General features: G+C 39.3%; 1 long non-coding RNA gene across 1 annotated transcript; it reads left to right on the top strand.

Annotated features, from left to right (window-relative positions):
- The first annotated feature begins 17,595 nt into the window (after positions 1-17,595).
- Positions 17,596-19,641, top strand: LOC149123759 (uncharacterized). The gene is made up of 2 exons (XR_016214076.1): positions 17,596-19,501; positions 19,592-19,641. It is a non-coding gene; the product is annotated as an uncharacterized LOC149123759 (long non-coding RNA).
- The last annotated feature ends 615 nt before the right edge of the window (positions 19,642-20,256 follow it).

Here is a 20,256-nt window from a genome sequence, read left to right as displayed (position 1 = left end):
AAAATTGTATAAAGAATACAGCAAAAGATACAAGCCAGCACAACAAGAAAAATGATATCTATTAAAATGAGACAATATTGCATAGCAGACCATAATATGTTTCCTACATTTTAACAGGATTCAACACATCCCTTAAGATTATTAAACACAGGAGAAATCAGTAGAGCAAAATACAAAAATGTAAATTTGCTACCATGAAGAATCAATTTATCCTTTCCTTTGTGTCCAAATGTATCTTTTTTCCTCTTAGATAGGTCAAAGGAAAGTGAAAATATAAAACAAAAGAGAAGTAAAGGGAAGTACGATGTTTATTTTCATCAATCCAGGAAGATAATGTGAAATTATACTGAAAAATGTGTTTAGGTACAATAGCTGTATGCCTTTAACCTGGGCCAGGTGCTGCATAACTTATTGAAATTCAAACACCATGACAAAATACTGAACAATGATTTATCAACACACTTGGGGATTTGTGATGGAAGGTCTGCAGGATCAATTTGACAGAGGATTTTGCTAGGACATGAAAATTGATGATTCTTAATATGAAAATATGAATGTTTCAAATAAGTGGAGCAAGATCTCAGCAGCTGCACACAAATACTAATAAATTTGTTATGAGTTTATTTGAAAAAAGATTATGTGTTCTGTGTATTTGAACCAATGGACTTTAATTTTACTTTCACTTCTGCACAATTTTCTATATATTATCTGTAATCTGTATTATGCAGTCCAGTAGCAACATCTCCACACATTCAAAATAAATCTTAAATTTCTGACATTCATTCTCATCTCACACATAGACAAACATACTCTCTCTCTCTCATACACACACACACACACTCACACATATTCAAAAGAAATGAGGTGACTCTATGTCAAAATTATATCCCTAGGTATTAAAGTTTCACATGGAACAAAATCTCTAAAACTATATAGTGGCAAATGTCTGTTTCCCCACCAAGAAACCTTTTCTTTCTTTTGCAAATTGTCTTTGATGAATAAGGCTGTTAAGTGTTAGAATTCATGAAGCCACCTAGGTACAACATACAAGATTTAAGAAGCATATTGGAGTTTCCGAACATGCTTATTCTTCTGATTATTTTGAACATTAAATGTTTGTTATAGAGGAAAAATGTGCTCAGTCTACTTATTATTCACATATGATATATGCAATCCATTTTAAAGTGAAAATCCCAGCAGAATATGAGTTTTCAAATACTCACTCTTAGATGAAGTGATATTATGTCAGCTGCAATACTTTGAATATTATCCAGGTTATTAACATATGACACATGGCTCATCAGTATTATATGATATCAAAACAAAATTTTTGAGTATATTACTTACTTTAACTGAAATTAATGAGATAATTCATTGGACAAAATCACTACCATTATTATGCTTCATTTCTCCAGTATTATATTGCACATCACATAGACATAACAAATTTTCAGAGTTTATTATATTTTAATGTTAACTATAATTCCATTAGGAGATATAATGCATTTAGAACTTGCGAACCCTTTTGGATTAATTAATATTATTTTTCTGTATCTTACACTGAGTCAAGTTTTTGTTTTAGTATGTCTAATTATTTGCAATTTTAAATGATGTATTGCCCCGGATTTCATTGTTTTTGACAGCTGTATAGTATTCTATAGAGTACATGTCCCATAATTTCTTTATCCAGTCTACTGTTGATGGGCAGTTGGGTTGGTTCCAGGTCTTAGCTATTGTGAATTGAGCTGCAATAAATATTAAGGTGCAGACTGCTTTTTTGTTTGCCAATTTAATTTCCTTTGGGTAAATTCCAAGGAGTGGGATGGCTGGGTTGAATGGTAGGGTTATCTTCAGGTTTCTGAGGAATCTCCAGACTGACTACCATAGTGGCTTGACCAGTTTGCATTCCCACCAACAGTGGGTTAGTGTCCCTTTTTCCCCACATCCTCGCCAGCATCTATTGTTGGTAGATTTCTGAATGTGAGCCATTCTAACCGGGGTGAGGTGGAACCTCATTGTGGTTTTGATTTGCATTTCCCTGTTTGCTAGCGATCTTGAAGATTTTTTCATGTGTCTGTTGGCCATTTGGATTTCCTCTTTTGAAAAATGAAATGGACACTATGAGAAATAGTGACTTGTTCAGCTCTTGCCCTGATGGTTGATGTACAATGTAATACTTTATCGATTTTAGTATTTTTTTTTTGTTCTAGTACCATTGGTTGAACTCTGTAATTAACACACAATTATTCTTAGGTATTTAAATTTTAACTGAAAAGTGATCCCTGTTAGGAATTTGGAAAACATTATTCTGAGTGAAATAAGACAATCCCAAAGGGACAAATACCACTTGTTCTCCCTGATAGGTGACAAGTAACTGAGCACCAAAAAGGAAACCTGTTAAAGTGAAATGAACACTATGAGAAACGGTGACTTGATCAGCCCTCACCCTGACGGTTGATGAGCAACTTAGTATGTTATCCCTCTTAGTATTTTTTGTTTGTTTGTTCTACTTAATATCTTTGGTTGAATACTGTAATCAATACACAATTCTTCTTAAGTGCTGAAACTTAACTGAAAAGTGATCGCTGTTAAATATAAGAGTGGGAATAAGAGAGGGAAGAGATGTGCAATTCGGGACATGCTCAAGCTGACTTACCTCAAACGGTAGAGTTAGAAACATACCAGGGGATTCCAATTCAATCCCATCAAGGTGGCATGTACCAATGCCATCTCACTAGTCCCAGTGATCAATTTCTGTTCACAATTGATCATAATGATAGGACTAAGAGCCAAAGGGAGCACATAAACAAGAATAGTGTCTGCAAATACTAGCTGATGGAATAAAAAAGGGAGAGAACGATCCAACATGGGAAGTGAGATACACAGCAGACCCATAGAATGGCAGATGTCCTAAAGAGCACTCTGGCCTCATAATCAGCCCTTAAGGCATGCGGATCCAGCTGAAAAGCCCATGAGAGTATTTCAGGCATGGAAAGCCAAGACACTCTGGGGGAAAAAAAAAACTAAATGAAAGATCTCCACGAGTGAGATCCCAGTGGAAAGAATGGGTCATCAAAGAAGGAGGTACCTTTCTCTGAAGGGAGGAGAGAACTTCCACTTTGACCATGGCCTTGTCTAAAAATGATCAGAGTCAGTGAACTCAGGGGGCTTCCATAGCCTTGGCAGCTCATGACAAGAGCCTAGGGTGATTACTGAGGCCATAAACAAGAGTGTCAATTTGTTAAGTCAACAACAGGAGTCACTGTGCACTTACTCCTCATGTAAGATCTTTGTCCTTAGTGTGCTGTACATTGAGATTTAATGCTATAACTAGTACTCAAACAGTATTTTTCACTTTATGTTTCTGTGTGGGAGCAAACTGTTGAAATCTTTACTTAATGTATGCTAAACTGATCTTCTGTATATAAAGAGAATTGAAAATGAATCTTGATGAATGGAAGGGGAGAGGGATTGGGAAAGGGGAGTGTTGCGGGTGGGAGGGACGTTATGGGGGGGAAGCCATTGTAATCCATAAGTTGTACTTTGGAAATTTATATTCATTAAATAAAATTAAAAAATAGCTCTATGTTCTTATACAATAACAATATTTCTGAATCTGAGTTTCTGCATCTTCTATCAAGAAAATAACCATAGGCCTGCACCGTGGCTCACTAGGCTAATCCTCCACCTTGCGGCGCCATCACCCCGGGTTCTAGTCCCAGTCGGGGTGCTGGATTCTGTCCCTGTTGCCCCTCTTCCAGTCCAGCTCTCTGCTGTGGCCCAGGAGTGCAGTGGAGGATGGCCCAAGTCCTTGGGCCCTTACCCGCATGGGAGACCAGGAGGAAGCATCTGGCTCCTGGCTTCATATCAGCACGGTGCGCCAGCTGCGGCGGCCATTGGAGGGTGAACCAATGGTAAAGGAAGACCTTTCTCTCTGTCTCTCTCTCACTGTCCACTCTGCCTGTCAAAAAAAAAAAAAAAAAAAAAAAGAAGAAGAAGATAATAGCAACACACTATTAATGGGGATTTATTGGGCTAACTAAACATATAGTTTGGTCTAAAAGTTAATACTGATTAAGCATTTGGCACTATTATTATTATTATTATTGTTATTAGTCATAAACCTCTGCTCATAATGCAAAAGGTAGGATAAAGAAAGATGTAGGGTGAACCTTAGAGGTAAATATCACAAGGTTGCTGCTGCAGCTGCATGCTATTAGAAAGATCCTACTAAAAACTGTAATAAATAATATCCCACACAAATGTAACAGTGTATAGGGACTGTCTTGGCAAGCTCAAAATGTCAATGAATCTTACTATTCTGGCATCAATGGTCTAGATTACTTTTCTAGATCATCTGCTCATTTAGGTGGGCCAAAGCTGCTCTGTTGTTGTAGTATTCAGGTTCAAGTCAGGTTACTATGACCATGAAATTTTCCAAAGCTAGATGAAGACAGAACATTTAAGAAGGGAACTGAAGCTATTATGCAGTGTTTAAATATCAACTAACTTAATGGGGTTTTAGGAAACTATTTTAAGTTGATGAAAGAACAGATGGAGTAGAATTTTATGATAGATTGTGGTGTGATATATCAATAAACTGAGTGAAAAATTAAATCTGAAAGTAACTGCAATAGTGGGGTAGATAATAAAGATAAAGAGAAGCCGGATTCACCACAGGGCAATTTGGCACTCAAAAGGCTGTAGGCAGTAAGCTAGGCTGGAGTGAGATGCTAGTTTCAGATTGTATACCAAGATTACAGCAAAATATCTTTCCATAGTAGGCTGGATTATAGAAAATATGGAATTCCATATAAATAATAATAACTTGGATTTGTGCAGGAAGTGAGAGGACATTGACACAGTGATAAAGGGAGGGACACAATAATAAAACAAAGATCTAGTGTGAAATCTCAGGCACTGAATTAAAACCTTAAGCTATTTCTAATATCCCATAAATCATAAAATCAGATTTGTGGTGGCTTCATGCTTTGTTCAATTAATATGAGCATATTTTATTTAACAAAATGCATTGAGTATCTGTTTTGGTGACTTCTTCTGAGTTAGACAATTGTATGAGAAAAGCCTTCAATACAGTAACATTTGGACCATGGTTGAGTTTTGAGAATATTGCAGTAATAATTGAGGCCTTTGGAAGGTTCTAGTAAAACAGCAGCTGTAGAAATGATATTAATAATTTGTATTTTCTCAATAGTATACTTAATTTAATTCTATTAACCGAAAAATTAAAAATGAAGATTTTATTTAATTGCCTTATATAATAAGCAAATTGAACTAATCATCTTTTATTTTTCTTTATTTCCTACCAACCTTATATGCACTTAGGTTTCTTTTATATTCTTGGCACTTGAAGACTCTTAATCTTAATTAACATTCATATTTTATACCAATTTAATTTCACAGCAAACTTGATCAAAATAGACAGAAATTCCCATATAATGTCTACACCACATGTGTATAGAATTCGTAATCAATGTATCTCAACAGAATGGCACCCTTACTACAACTGATGAATCTGTGAGGTACCATCCTCATTCAGATTCCATAGGTCAAATTAACATCATTAGTTATTAGAGAAATGTAATTCAACACAACAAGTAAGATAGCATATCACATATACTAGGGTTGTCCTAATCAAATAACAAGCCATGATTAATGTTCAAAAGGGTGTAAGACGATGGGAACTCTTATATTTTCTAATGAGAATTTAAATTGATATAATCCTCTTGGAAAATAGGTATAAAGCATAGGTTAAACATAGAAATATCTATTACTCAGTGAATATCTTCTTTTATGTGTATCTGGGAGTAATGAAATTAGATTTCTACACAAAGTCTTGCGCACAGATATTAATAGCAGAATGATTCATAATAGCTAAAACATGGAAATAAGCTAAAAGCCAATCAATAAGTGATGAATGGATAAATAGAATGCAGTATATTCAGACAATAGGTAATTATTAAGCAGTAAGAATGAATGAAGTGCTTATATTTGTTACAATAGGAATGAATCTTGAAATTGTCATTCAAAGTGAAAAAGATACTTACAAAATAACATCTAATTTATGATTCCATTAATATAAAATTTAGGAATTGATAATTCTGTAGAAAGATAAAGAAAATTCATGATTTTCTAGGATTGGTTTGGGGGTAGGTCAAGAGGAAGTGAAAAATGACTGCTAATAATCACAGAATATCTCTTTGTAGGGTTGGAGTTATCCTAAATTTGATTATCATAATTGTTGTACAATCCTGTGAGAATGCTAAAATATCTATTGAATTATGCATTTTAAGCAGGTAAATTGGGAGCTGATTATCAGCCTAGTAGTTAAGATGATGGTTAGGCCACCAGCATCTCACATCAGATTGCCTGAATTTGAATCCTGGCTCCTGTTCCCAACTCCAATTTCCTGATACTTCAGACCTTGTAAGGCTGCAGAGACACCTCAAGTAGTTGAGTTATCTCTTTTGTTTCATAGAGGGCATTTATGAAATGAATGAGCAAATGAGAAAGTTTCTCTCCCCTCACCAATAAAATTTTTAAATGATATTTTGAAACAAATAGCTGTGCTTTAGATAACAGCAAAACTAGAATAGCCTTTATAGTACTGTGTTCTTTTTTGGCATTGGTATTAAAGTTGAGCAAAATAAGTTTCAATGACATATAGAGTTTTCCATTTTGCTTTAGAAAGCATTACTTACAGCAATATGAGTCTGTTGAAATTATAGTAATAAAATATTTTTCTTGAAGGGTGGGCAAGGGGCCCAGGTGGCTGAGCCCAGGCAATGCACTCCTACACCACCAGAGGTCCCACCAGGCTATTAAAGAGGAATGCTGCATAAATGATAGATAGATAGATAGAAAGATAAAAGGATGGATAGATAGATGATAGATAGATGGATGGATAGATAGAATGATGGATAGATAGATGATAGCTGTGCTGAAAAGGAAAAGAGGTCATCACTGAAAAATGTTCTTAAGGGTAAAAGAGAAGAAACAGTTTTACTATAAACCTCTCTCATAAGTGTCTTATTCTCAAGGCTACAAAATCCAACATTAACACAATTAGCATGAAGAATAGAAACTGGCTGGGCACTTCATCAAAAAAGTGCTTCATGGTGAAACACATCTAACAAAAAAGAAAACAACAAACCAGGCAGAGTATGCCTAGCTGGTCCCAGTGATAACAATAGCGATAATTAATTACAAGTTCCATGTCCAATGTTTTCCTTCCAGACAAGACAGCAGCAACACTATTATGCTTGCAGAGAGAAATTAAGGCCAAGAGAGCTCACCCTTGAACTGCCTCTGTGATGTGTCACAGGTAGCCTGTGTTTTCCATAATGAGCACAACCAGGCAGAACAGGTCTTCAGCAAGAACAAAATGCTGCAATCACCAAATAGAATAAACCTCTAAATACATTTTAAAAGATAGACACAATCTAAGAATTTCTGACAACTCTTTATTTTTAGTGATATTGTGTTGTGAGTTTTGGCTGCATATTTCTTTTTTTTAAGATTTATTTATTTTACTTGAAAGTCACAGTTACACACAGAGAGAAGGAGAGGCAGCGAGAGAGAGAGAGAAAGAGAGAGGGAGGGAGGGAGGGAGAGAGAGAGATGGAGAGAGGGAGAGAGGGAGAGAGGGAGAGAGGGAGAGAGAAAGAGAAAGTCTTTCATCCGCTGCTTCACTCCCCAGATGCCTGCAATGGCCGGTGCTGTGCCAATCCGAAGCCGGGAGCCAGGAGCTTCTTCTGGGTCTCCCACGCTGGTGCAGGAACCCAAAGACTTGAGCCATATTCTATTACTTTCCCAGTTCATAGCTGGATTGGAAGTGGGGCAGCCGGGTCTCGAACTGGCATCCAAATGGGATGCTGGCACTTTAGGCCAGGGCTTATGCTGCACCACAGCACCGGCCCCTGGCTGTATATTTCCATATTGAATTATTTAATAAGATTTTCTACATTAGAAATGACAGTTCATATTCCCAGGCCATTGACAGAGGATCTTTAGTAGATGAAATAAGATTGAAAAAAATTTATAATATAATATTTAGAGTCAAATTCCCTTGGTTTGTAGCATTTTATAGAGCAAAGTGCTTTTTTAAAAATATTTATTTATTTGTTTGAAAGTCAGAAACACAGACAGAGCAAGAAGGAGAGAGAGAGAGAGAGAGAGAGAGAGAGAGAGAGAGGGAGAGAGAGAGAGAAAGAAATCTTTCATCTGCAGGTTCACTCCTCAGAAGACTGCAACAACCAGTGGGTGGTTTAGGCTGAGACAGGAGCCAGGAGCTTCATTTGGGTCTCCTATAAGGTAGCATGCCCCAAACACCTGAGCCATCTTCTGCTGCTTCTTCTGGATCATTAGCAGGGGGCTGGATCAGAGAAGAGCAGCTGGGAGGGGAACTGATGCCAACAGGGGATGCTGGCATCACAAATGGTGGTCCCATCCACCATGCCACAATGCCAGCTCAGAAAAATGATTTCTCATGTTACTTAATCATAGCAGAAAAGGGAATTTATCAATTGCAGTTCCTGTTAGTCATTATCACATGCTTTCTCTTCCCTGTTCCCAATGTATGGAGTTGTCAACATGAGTTTGATTTGTTAAGCAGTAACTCTGATGATGTGTGATTTAAAGGGATACATGTTTTAACAATGGCGATTTTTGAAAAAATAGGATATATTATTTTTATGTATCTGCAAAACTATACTTGAGAGCAAGGTTGTGGAAGGAAGATATGAATGTAAAATTGTCTAACTCCCATACAGGCGCTCTTCAAAACATTATTGATAAGAATATGACCATCAACCTGTTAGATGCTGATTATGATATCATTCTGGGACTTGGCAAGGGCCAGTGTGCTAATTATGCATGCTGTTGTTAGTTTTTGTCATCCATATTTCTCTGTTAGTCCTCTCTGTCCCTGAGAATGTGCGACTGATGGAAATCATTCGTGGATATCAACTGTACTGTTATTGCTCACCCAAGCCAGATGTTATTCTGGTCCATCTGTTCACACGTTCTCTGTCACAATATGAAAAACAACTGGAGGCTGTGAGGTGACACAGTAATTAACCTTGTAAATGGCATTAGTATCACAAATGAAACCAACACTTGGTTTTGTGGCTTTAGTCAATTAGCAGCAATTAATCTGATTAGCTTTGCATAATCTCCTAATAATATTTTATAATTTGTTTAATGGCAGATACTATAAAAACACTGTGCTTTGTTCCACTTTTCTTGATGATTGTATTTCTCTATTACAAGAAGCTTTATAAATATCACTCTTTTAAGTTTGGAATAATTCCTTTTATTCCCTCATGGTTTATTAATTTGTTTAAGAAATCATAATGTTTGCTCAATGTCCATTGAATAGTAGTTTTAAATAGTGAATTTTACATTTTCCTTACAGTAACTGGAGTCCTTTATAAAAACTGAATGAAGAAATCTCTTTAGAAATATGCTCAAACAACATTTAAGAAAAAAACATTTTTAAATTTTTTTAGTTTTAGTTTATTATTAGTTTTAACAGAGTTAGTGTGATTGGTAGGTACAATTCTAAGAACATAATGATATTTCCTTCCTTCCTCCCTCCCTCCACTTCTAGATCTCCCACACTATTTCCTTTCTTTTTTGTCTTTCAGTTTTTGAAGTAGCATCTTTAAAATCACATTAAAGTAAAAAAAGCTTAATACTTCATCAAAGAAGTTTAACAACGTTAATGAACATTTTGCTTGGTTCCAAATTTTAGCTATTGTGAACTGTGCTGCTATAAATATGGTAGTACAGGTATCTCTTTGATGCATTGTGTCCAAGTCTTCTTTTATTTTTCTTTTTTTACGTTTGCAAACTTCGTACACTTCATAATAATAATTATAGGAGCATGGTGATTCTTCCCACCATGCCCTCCTCATATTTCCACCCGCTTCCTCTTCCCTCTCTTATTCTCTCTTATTTTGTACTGAGATCTATTTTCAATTTACTTTGTACACATGTTTAACTCCATGTTAAGTAAAGAGTTCAGTATATAGTATGTGACAACAACAACAAGAAAAACCTGCTCCTCAACAGTTAAGACAAGGGCTGTTCCAGTCATTGCCTCTCAAAGTGTTAATTTCACTTCTGCAGATTGCCTTTTAGGTGCTCTATTAGTTATCACAGATCAGGGAGAAAATATGTTATTTGTTTCTTTGGGACTGGTTTATTCACTAAGTATGATGTTTTCCAGATTTGTCCATGTTTTTGCAAATGACTGGATTTCATTTTTTTAAACTACTGAGTATATTTCATGATGTACATATCCGATAATGTCTTCATTCAGTCTTTATATATATATATATATATTTTTTTTTTTGACAGGCAGAGTGGATAGTCAGAGAGACAGAGAGAAAGGTCTTCCTTTTTGCCGTTGGTTCACCCTCCAATGGCCGTCACGGCTGGCGTGCTGCGGCCGGCACACCGCGCTGATCTGAAGGCAGGAGCCAGGTGCTTCTCCTGGTCTCCCATGGGGTGCAGAGCCCAAGTACTTGGACCATCCTCCACTGCCTTCCCGGGCCACAGCAGAGAGCTGGCCTGGAAGAGGGGCAACCGGGAAAGAATCCGGCGCCTTGACTGGGACTAGAACCCGGTGTGCCGGCGCCGCAAGGTGGAGGATTAGCCTAGTGAGCCGCGGCGCCGGCCTCATTCAGTCTTCAGTAGACAGGCATTTGGATTGATTCAACATCTTAGTTGTTGTGAATTGAGCTGCAAAAAACGTAGGTGAGCAGATCACTCTTTCAGATGCTGATTTCCTTTCGCTTGGGTAAATTCCCAGGAGTGGGATGGCTGAATCATATGGTAGTTCTATATTCAGATTTCTGAGGTATCTCAAAACTGTCTTCCATAGTGGTTTTATCAGTTTACCTTTCCACCAACAGTGGATTAAGGTACCTTTTTCCCCACATCCTTAACAGCATTTATAGTTTGTTGGTTTCTGTATGAAAGCCATTCTAACTGGGGTGAGGTTGAAACGTCACCGTGGTTTTGATTTACATTTCCCAGATGGCTAATGATCCAGAGTATTTTTTCATGTATCTGTTCACAATTTGGATTGACTTTTTTGAAAAATGTTGTTTAAGTCTTTTGCCCATTTCTTCACTGGGTGTTTCTTTTGTTGTTTTTGAGTTTCTTGATCTCTTTATATATTCTGGTTATTAATCAGTTGAATGGTTTGCAAATAATTACTCCCATTCTCTTGGTTGCCTTTTCACTTTGCTGAGTGTTTCTTCTGCAGTACAGAAGCGTCTCAATTTGATGTAGTCCCATTTGTGAATTTTGACTTTGATTGCTTGTGCCTCTGGGGTCTTTTCAAAGAATTCTTTGCCTGTGACAATGTCTTGCAGGGTTTCTCCAATGCTCTCTAATAATTTGATGATATTGGGTCAAAATCCATTTTGAGTGAATTTTTGTGTAAGGTGTAAGGTAGCACCATTTGTTGAAGAAATTGTCCTTGATCCAGGGGTTGGTTTCAGCTCCTTTGTCAAATATAAGATGGTTGTAGATGCTTGGATTGATTTCTGACATTTTTATTCTGTTCCATTGGTCTATCCATCTGTTTTTGTACAGTATCAGGCTTTTTTGATTATAATTTCCCTGTAGTTTGTCTTGAAATCTGGTATTGTGATGTCTCCAGCTTTGTTTTTCTTTTGTATAAGATTGCTTTAGCTCTTTAGGGTCTCCTGTGTTTCCATAAATTTCAGCATCATTTTTTCTGTATCTGAGAAGAATGTACTGGACATTTTGATTGGTATACCATTTAATCTGTAAATTGCTTTTGGTAGTATGGACATTTTGATAATATTGATCCTTCCAATCTGTGAACATGGAAGATTTTTCCACTTTTTTCTATCATCTTGAATTTCTTGCTTTTATATTTTTTAATTTTTGTCATCCTTGGTTAAATGTATTCCAAGGTATTATATTTTTTGTAGATATTGTGAATGGGATTCATCTTAGAAGTTCTTCTCAGCTGTGGCATTGTCTGTGTATGCAAACAATTTTTTTATTGATTTTATATCCTGCTATTTACCAAATGCTTTTATGAGTTTCAACAGTTACTTAGCGGAGTTTTTTTGGATCCCCTACATGTAGAATCAGGTCATCTGCAAATATGGATAGTTTGACATCCTCCTTTCTATACTTTGATTTCTTCATCTTGCTTAATGCTCTGGCTAAAATTTCCAGGACTGTATTGAATAGCAATCGTGAGAGTGGGCATCCTTGTCTGGTTTTTTATCTCAGTGGGAATGCTTACAACTCTTTCCCATTTAATATGATGCTAGCTATGGGTTTGTCATAGATTACCTTGATTGTGTTGAGGAATGTTCCTTTTATATCCAATTTTCTTAGAATTTTCTTCATGAAATCATATTGTGTTGTGTCAAATGCTTTCTTTGCATCTATTGAGATAATCATATGGTTTTTGTCGTTCAGTCTTTTAATGTGATGCATCACATTGATTGACTTGCAAATGTTGAACCATCCCTGCATACCAAGAATAAATACCACATGGTCCAGGTGAGTGATCTTTTCTTATGTGTTGTTGGATTTGATTGACTAGAATTTTGTTGAGGATTTTTGCATATATATTCATCAAGGAAGTTTTTCTGTAGTTCTCTTTCTCTGTTGCATCTTTTTCAGGTTTTGGAATTAAGGAGTTGCTGGCTTAATAGAATTTGTGAGGATTTGCACCCTTTCAATTGTTTTGAATAGCTTAAGAATAATTTGAGTTAGTTCTTCTTTAAATGTCTAGTAGAATTCAGTAGTGAACCCATCAGTCCTGGGCTTTTCTTTGTAGCGAGGGTCTTTATTAATGATTCAGTTTCCATCTTGGTCATGTGTCTATTTAGGTTTTGTGTGTCTTCATGGTTCAATTTAGGTAGGTTTTATGTGTCTAGGAATCTATCCATTTCTTCTAGGTTTCCCAGTTTTTTGGCATACAGCTCTTTGTAGTAATTTCTGATGACTGTTTTTATTTTTGTGGTGTCTGTTGTTATATTTACTTTTTCATCTCTGATTTTATTGATTTGGGTCTTCTTTCTCCTTTTTTTGGTTAGTTGGGTAAATGGTGTGTCTATTTTGTGATTTTTTAAAAAAAAATATGTGTTTGGGTTTGCTGATCTTTAGAATTGTTTTATTTAGATTCGATTTTGTTTTCTTCTTCTTTAATTTTAATTATTTCTTTTATCCTACTAGTGTTTGGTTAGGTTTGCTGTTGTTTTTCTAGATCCTTGTGATGCATTGATAACTCATTTATTTGGTGCCTTTCCAATGTCTTGATGTAGGCATCTATTGGTATAAACTTTCCTATTAACAATGTTTTTCACTGTATCATATAAGTTTTGATATATTTTGTTGTCATCTTTGTTTGTTTCCAGAAATTTTTTTTTTATTTCTCTTTTGATTTCGTCTATGACCCACTGTTCATTTGGGAGCATGTTGTTCAGTTTCCATGTGTTTCTATATGCTCTAGAGATTCCTAAGTTGCTGACTTCCAGCTTCATTCCATTGTGGTCAGAAAAGATACATGGTATGATTTCAATATTATTTTAAATTTGCTGAGATTTGTTTTATGGCCTAATATGTGGTCAATCCTAAAGAATGTCTGCACTGCTGAGAAAAATGTATATTCTGCAAGTGTAGGATGAACAGTTCTGTAGATATCTATTAGGTCCATTTGGTCTAAAATTTTGATTAAATCTTCTATTTCCTTGCTTGTTTTCTGTCTGGATGATCTGTCCATTGCTTAAAGCGGAGTATTGAAATCCCATGCTATTATTGTATTGGAGTCTAAGTCTCCCTTAAAATCCCTTAACATTCCTTTTAAATAACCAAATGTCCTGTAATTAGGTACATATACATTTATAATAGTTACATCTTCCTGTTAAATTGATCCCTTAATCATTATGTAGTGCCCTTCTTTGTCTCTTACAACAGTTTTTGTGATAAAGTCTATTTCATCTGATATTAGCATGGCTACACCACCTCTTCTTTGGTTTCTCTTGGCATGAAATAACTTTTTCCAACCTTTCACTTTCAGTCTGCATGCATCTTTGTTGGTGAGATATGCTTCTTTTAGGCAGTGTCGCTCCCCCTCTTCGTGGAGGAACGACACAGGACCCTGCGCTGTTCTTTGGTCTGCTCGGCCCTCCCCGGGTTTGCTGCTGGTTCTTCCCGGGTTGGCTACTATCCCTTCCACCTCCGTGGAAGGGCAGTTCCCCCTGGCCGCATTCCCCATTTCCGCAGGGGAGCGGCACACCGCCGGCCAGCTTTCTCGGGGGCTGCACGGGTTCCCTTAGATGTTCCCCATAGATGTTCCTGGTGCATGCCGTCTCTCTCCTCCTTTATAGTCCTCCTCCGCCAATCCCAACTCGGCTGAGTACGCTGCTCTCCAATCAGGAGCAAGTCCTACAGTTAATTGGTTGAACTGGAGGCAGCTGTGCGGAAGCTGTTTACTTCTCTCCCAGCGCCATATTGTGGGAGAGCAGATGCATAGAATAAGTCCTAATTCGAGTAACTTAGTCTAGTCCGGATTGCTCCCCACAGGCAGCAAATAAATGTTTTTTTTTTTTTAATCCATTCAGCCAGTCTGTGTCTTTTAACTGGATTTTGAGGCCATTTACATTCAAGGTGAATATTGATAGCTAATAAATTTGCCCAGCTATTTTTCCATAAATATCCCTATTATTTAATTTGGATTTTCTTTGTACTTTTACTGGGAGATTTTCTGCCTTCACCTTCTTTCATGATGATGACCATGTTTCTGTGTTTCTGTGTGTAGCACATCCTTAAGCATCTTCTGCAGGGATGGATGGGTGGTGCAGATTCTTTAAGTTTCTGTTTGTCATAGAAGTTTTTATTTCACCTTTATTCATAAATGAGAGCTTTTCAGGGTATGGTATTCTTAGTTGATAGCTTTTTTATCTTAAAACTTGAAATATGTCTCGCCATTCTATCCTAGCCTGTAGGGTTACTGGTGAGAAGTCCATTGTGAATCCAATTAGAGATCCTCTGAAAATGATCTGGCATTTCTCTCATGCACATTTTATAATTTCTTCTTTTTTTTAACTTTTATTTAATGAATATAAATTTCCAAAGTACAGCTTATGGATTACAATGACTTCCCCCCCATAACGTCCCTCCAACCCGCAACACTCCCCTTTCCCAATCCCTCTCCCCTTCCATTTACATCAAGATTCATTTTCAATTCTCTTTATATACAGAAGATCAGTTTAGCATACATTAAGTAAAGATTTCAACAGTTTGCTCCCACACAGAAACATAAAGTGAAAAATACTGTTTGAGTACTAGTTATAGCATTAAATCTCAATGTACAGCACACTAAGGACAGAGATCCTACATGAGGAGTAAGTGCACAGTGACTCCTGTTGTTGACTTAAAAAATTGACACTCTTGTTTATGGCATCAGTAATCACCCTGGGCTCTTGTCATGAGCTGCCAAGGCTATGGAAGCCCCCTGAGTTCACTGACTCTGATCATTTTTAGACAAGGCCATGGTCAAAGTGGAAGTTCTCTCCTCCCTTCAGAGAAAGGTACCTCCTTCTTTGATGACCCATTCTTTCCACTGGGATCTCACTCGTGGAGATCTTTCATTTAGTTTTTTTTTTCCCCCAGAGTGTCTTGGCTTTCCATGCCTGAAAAACTCTCATGGGCTTTTCAGCCGGATCCGCATGCCTTAAGGGCTGATTATGAGGCCAGAGTGCTGTTAGGACATCTGCCATTCTATGGGTCTGCTGTGTATCTCACTTCCCATGTTGGACCATTCTCTCCCTTTTTTATTCTATCAGCTAGTATTTGCAGACTTGTTTCTGTGATCACTTTGGTTCTTAGTCCTATCATTACGATCAATTGTGAACAGAAATTGATCACTGGGACTAGTGAGATGGCATTGGTACATGCCACCTTGATGGGATTGAATTGGAATCCCCTGGTATGTTTCTAACTCTACCGTTTGAGGTAAGTCAGCTTGAGCATGTCCCGAATTGCACATCTCTTCCCTCTCTTATTCCCACTCATATATTTAACAGTGATCACTTTTCAGTTAAGTTTCAGCACTTAAGAAGACTTGTGTATTGATTACAGTATTCAACCAAAAGTATTAAGTAGAACAAACAAAAAAAATACTAAGAAGGATAACATATCAAGCTGCTCATCAACAGTCAGGGTGAGGGCTGATCAAGTCACCGTTTCTCATAGTGTTCATTTCACTTTAACAGGTTTCCTTTTTGGTGCTCAGTTAGTTGTCACCTATCCAGGAGAACAAGTGGTATTTGTCCCTTTGGGATTGGCTTATTTCACTCAACATAATGTTTTCCAGATTCCTAACAGGGATTACTTTTCAGTTAAAATTTAAACACCTAAGAATAATTGTGTGTTAATTACAGAGTTCAACCAATGATACTAGAACAAAAAAAATACTAAAATGGATAAAGTATTACATTGTACATCAACCATCAGGACAAGAGCTGATCAAGTCACTGTTTCTCACAGTGTCCATTTCACTTCAACAAGTTTCCTCTTTGGTGCTCAGTTAGTTGTCGCCAATCAGGGAGAACATATGATATTTGTCCCTTTGGGACTGGCTTAATTCACTCAGCATGATGTTTTCCAAATTCCTCCATCTTGTTGCAAATGACTGGGTTTCGTTGTTTTTGACTGCTGTATAGTATTCTGTAGAGTACATGTCCCATAATTTCTTTATCCAGTCTACTGTTGATGTGCACTTGGGTTGGTTCCAGGTCTTAGCTATTGTGAATTGAGCTGCAATAAACATTAAGGTGCAGACTGCTTTTTTGTTTGCCAATTTAATTTCCTTTGGGTAAATTCCAAGGAGTGGGATGGCTGGGTTGAATGGTAGGGTTATCTTCAGGTTTCTGAGGAATCTCCAGACTGACTTTCATAGTGGCTTGACCAGTTTGCATTCCCACCAACAGTGGGTTAGTGTCCCTTTTTCCCCACATCCTCGCCAGCATCTATTGTTGGTAGATTTCTGAATGTGAGCCATTCTAACCGGGGTGAGGTGGAACCTCATTGTGGTTTTGATTTGCATTTCCCTGATTGCTAGTGATCTTGAACATTTTTTCATGTGTCTGTTGGCCATTTGGATTTCCTCTTTTGAAAAATGTCTATTGAGGTCCTTGGCCCATCTCTTAAGTGGGTTGTTGGTTTTGTTTTTGTGGAGTTTCTTGATTTCTTTGTAGATTCTGGTTATCAACCCTTTATCAGTTGCATAGTTTGCAAATATATTTTCCTATTTTGTCGGTTGTCTCTTCACTTTCCTGACTGTTTCTTTTTTCAGTACAGAAACTTCTCAATTTGATGCAATCCCAAATGTTAATTTTGGTTTTGACTGCCTGTGCTTCTGGAGTGTTTTCAAAGAAGTCATTGCCGGTACCTATATCTTGCAGGGTTTTTCCAATGCTCTCTAATAATTTGATGGTGTCAGGTCATAGATTTAATTCTTTAATCCATGTTGAGTGGATTTTTGTGTAAGGTGAAAGGTAGGGTGTCGCTCCCCCTCTTCGTGGAGGAACGACACAGGACTCTGCGCTGTTCTTTCGTCTGCTCGGCCCTCCCCGGGTTTGCTGCTGGTTCTTCCCGGGTTGGCTACTATCCCTTCCACCTCCGTGGAAGGGCAGTTCCCCCTGGCCACATTCCCCACTTCCGCAGGGGAGCGGCACACCGCCGGCCGGCTTTCTCGGGGGCTGCACGGGTGTTCCTTCAGCTAGATGTTCCCCATAGATGTTCCTGGTGCATGCCGTCTCTCTCCTCCTTTATAGTCCTTCTCTGCCAATCCCAACTCGGCTGCCCACACGCCGAGTACGCTGCTCTCCAATCAGGAGCAAGTCCTACAGTTAATTGGTTGAACTGGAGGCAGCTGTGCGGAAGCTGTTTTCTTCTCTCCCAGCGCCATATTGTGGGAGAGCAGATGCATAGAATAAGTCCTAATTCGAGTAACTTAGTCTAGTCCGGATTGCTCCCCACAGATCCCCCTTTCTTTTTATTTTTGGCGTTGATACGCGCCTGTCTTCGGTGTCCCGCGGCACACACTCTACTCTACTTGCTAGAGTTGCCACAGGCTCTTACAAGTCCTATCAATCAGGAAAACCGAATCCGGGTCCTCTCTTCGCCATGTTGTGAGGAGGTTTTTAGGCGCTGATGCGTGCCTGTGTTCGGTGCCCTGCAGCGCATGCCCTGCTCTGCTAGAACTGCCTGCAGGTGTTTACAAAACCTATCAGGCAAACCGAATCCAAGCCTTCTCATTGCCTTATTGTGGGGGAGACTTATTAGTGTTGGTTCGTGCCTATCTTCGGTGACCTGCAGCTCATACTCTGGTCGAGCTTTGCTGGCGCTTACCGCCTTAAATCAGGCAGACCGAATCCAAGCCTCCTAATTGTTGCATTGTGGGGAAGCTTTACTGATGTTAATTCGTGCCTGTCTTCGGTGACCTGCGGCTAGCCGCCCAGGTGCTCATCGCCTCACTAACCGGGCAGACCGAATCCAAGCCTTCTAATTGGCATGTTGAGGGGAGGCCTTACTTTTCTCTATTTCTCTATCTCCGGGCATTCCTACCTCTCCCATTTCACTTCTATCTTCCAGCATTCCCATTTCTCTTTTACTTTACTTCCAAACTTCTGTTTCTCTTATCCCCGCAGCTTCCCGGCACCTCGCCGCTTCAGCCCGCGCGCCTCTCTCATCTGCGCAGCTTCCCGGCTTTGCGCGGCTCCGCGGTCTCCACGCTTAACCCTTTCGCGTCTGAACCACGGCCTACGCCAGCGTTCCCTATCTATTCACGCCCCGTGCTCTCTCTGCACGCGGCGGCTTCCGCGAGTAACACAGCGTAGCTTGCGTCTCCGCCACTAGGATTCAATCTAAGTTCCCCGGGCTAGCCTGGCGAATTCAACCCAGCGTACGTCTCCGCCCCACGATTTGGCTTCCCGTCCTTTGCTCCCCGGGCTAATCAGACGGATCCCAATCTGGCTTACGTCTCAGCTTCTGGTTTCAACTTTTCGCCCCCTATTCCCGGGCTAACTTGAGAACCCCAAAGTGGCTTTCGTTTCCGCCTTGGCCTGCCCCCCGCGGCTTCAATTTCCCTAACATTTTTCTCTACCCGGTATGTTTCCCCAAGCTTTCCTCCAACGATATTCCTCCCTCATTTCTCCTGGCCTCTCCCCACAGTCCGTATCCGAGTCCAAGCCTCCTCCAGGTTTCACTTTCGCTTTCAATCTCCTAGCTTCCCCGCCATAGTCCGCATCCGAGTCTATGAAAGCTTTCACTTTCACTTTCAATCCTAACTTCTTTCCCACAGTCCATATCCGAGTCTATGCCTAGGCTTTCAATAGCTTCTTCCGGCACCTAGGCTCTTTGCTAGTCTCTCTCTCTGGTATTTTCCCATTTCTTCCCGTTTCTTCCCTCCTAAGTTTCATATCCGTCCTAGGTTTCCTATCCGTCCTAGGTTTTCTATCCGAGTCAGGTTTCCTATCCGAGCTAGGTTTCCTATCCGAGTCAGGTTTCCTATCCGAGTCACGGCACCATTATGTCGCTCCCCCTCTTCGTGGAGGAACGACACTAAACCCTGCCTAGGCTTCATATCCGAGTCACGGCACCATTATGTCGCTCCCCCTCTTCGTGGAGGAACGACACAGGACTCTGCGCTGTTCTTTCGTCTGCTCGGCCCTCCCCGGGTTTGCTGCTGGTTCTTCCCGGGTTGGCTACTATCCCTTCCACCTCCGTGGAAGGGCAGTTCCCCCTGGCCACATTCCCCACTTCCGCAGGGGAGCGGCACACCGCCGGCCGGCTTTCTCGGGGGCTGCACGGGTGTTCCTTCAGCTAGATGTTCCCCATAGATGTTCCTGGTGCATGCCGTCTCTCTCCTCCTTTATAGTCCTTCTCTGCCAATCCCAACTCGGCTGCCCACACGCCGAGTACGCTGCTCTCCAATCAGGAGCAAGTCCTACAGTTAATTGGTTGAACTGGAGGCAGCTGTGCGGAAGCTGTTTTCTTCTCTCCCAGCGCCATATTGTGGGAGAGCAGATGCATAGAATAAGTCCTAATTCGAGTAACTTAGTCTAGTCCGGATTGCTCCCCACAGTAGGGGTCTTGCTTCATGCTTCTGCATGTGGAAATCCAATTTTCCCAGCACCATTTATTGTATAGACTGTCCTTACTCCAGGG

Source organism: Oryctolagus cuniculus, chromosome 10 (genome assembly GCF_051225735.1).
Source record: "Oryctolagus cuniculus isolate XC-2025 breed Fujian yellow rabbit chromosome 10, ASM5122573v1, whole genome shotgun sequence".
Classification (NCBI taxonomy): domain Eukaryota; kingdom Metazoa; phylum Chordata; class Mammalia; order Lagomorpha; family Leporidae; genus Oryctolagus; species Oryctolagus cuniculus.
Note: the sequence above shows the minus strand (reverse complement) of the source record. Positions and strands in the feature narration are given on the sequence as shown.